The 1,390-nt window shown below is 52.9% G+C and overlaps 1 pseudogene across 1 annotated transcript; it reads right to left on the reverse strand.

Moving 5' to 3' along the window:
- Positions 1-383: 383 nt before the first annotated feature.
- On the reverse strand, positions 384-1,250 carry LOC116081521 (annotated as a pseudogene). Its single transcript, XR_004114920.1, has one exon. The product of XR_004114920.1 is annotated as an alpha-enolase pseudogene (transcript).
- Positions 1,251-1,390: the final 140 nt, after the last annotated feature.

The following is a 1,390-nucleotide window of genomic DNA, read 5'->3' on the forward strand; positions in this document are numbered from 1 at the left end:
AAATTATCCCAAAGATGTCGGGCAGGTTTTAGTTTTCAAGATAGATATATTTATTTCAGTTAAAGATAGAAAGGGAGGGCTGCCTCTTCTACCAGGATGAGCAACCCCACGTGCATTGGCCACGCACGTTGGATCAATAAACCTCATGTTATTGGAGTAATCTGTTGTCAAGCTGTGGTCTGTGGGTAGCACATTGGGGGGTAAGACTCTCTGAGGGTCTCACGGGGTCTTACATATGGTACATTGGCCGGGAAGGCTGGGAAAGCCGGGGAAAGCCAGGAAGGCCAGGAAATCAGCGCTCTTCTAGACCCACAATTGGCAATGAGATCGGAGGTATGCTCGAGCAAGCCTGTGTTACTTTCTGTTCTGTGTTGCTGTGTCTGCTATCTGGGTTTGTAGTAGTAAGGCTGAAGGAGAAGCCAGCCTCTGAGAAGGTGTAGTGAGGCTGAAAGAGAAGCCGGCCTCTGAGAGGGTGTGGTGAGGCTGAAGGAGAAGCCGGCCTCTGAGAGGGTGTGGTGAGGCTGAAGGAGGAAGCCGGCCTCCGTGGCTGATAGTTGTAAGCAACCCGTAAGGGACTTACAACTGTGACAGGTAAGAGTTCCAGACGTCTGGTTCACTATGAGCAGGAGGCAGTTGCAGGACTTCTCGCCTGCAGCCTTGACAATCCGCTTAGGGTTGGTCACTGTGAGGTCGTCGCCCACCACCTGGATGCCTGCACTAGCTGTGAACTTCTGCCAGGCATCCCAGTCGTCCTGGTCAAAGGGGTCTTCAATGGACACCACTGGGTGGCCCTGGATGAAGGACTTGTACAGATCGGCCAGCTGGTCAGGTGTGATGTACCTGCTGGGGTCATCCGGGGACTTGAAGTCCAGGTCATACTTGCCAGACCTGTAGAACTCGGAGGCAGCCACATCCATGCTGATGACAACCTTGTCAGTGTAGCCGGCCTTGGCAATTGCAGTCTTGAGCAGCTCCAGTGCGTCCTTGTTCTCCAGGATGTTAGGTGCGAATCCACCCTCGTCACCCACATTGGTGGCATCCTTCCCGTACTTCTCCTTGATGACATTCTTCAGGTTGTGGTACACCTCTAACGCCTGGCCAAGTACAATCAGATCCTTAGAATTGAGGAAGAGGTGGGCAGCAAAGCCAAGTTTGCTGGCAGGTCCTTCAGGAACCCCCTGGCCAAGTAAAGCATAGACTGGAGATCCCTGGAGCCACCAGCTGCTTAGATCCTCTGTCCCTGATGTCATCCAGGCGGCTCAAGGCCGGCCCAGTGCTTGCCTCTCCTATGTCTCTACTTCCTTAGACATCCACACCTGACTACCAGGAACCCTTCTGGATTCCCCAGCTCTGTGATCATGTGATTGGTCTGAATCATTGTTTCTGTCAC

Source organism: Mastomys coucha, unplaced genomic scaffold (genome assembly GCF_008632895.1).
Source record: "Mastomys coucha isolate ucsf_1 unplaced genomic scaffold, UCSF_Mcou_1 pScaffold7, whole genome shotgun sequence".
In the NCBI taxonomy this organism is placed as follows: Eukaryota; Metazoa; Chordata; class Mammalia; order Rodentia; family Muridae; genus Mastomys; species Mastomys coucha.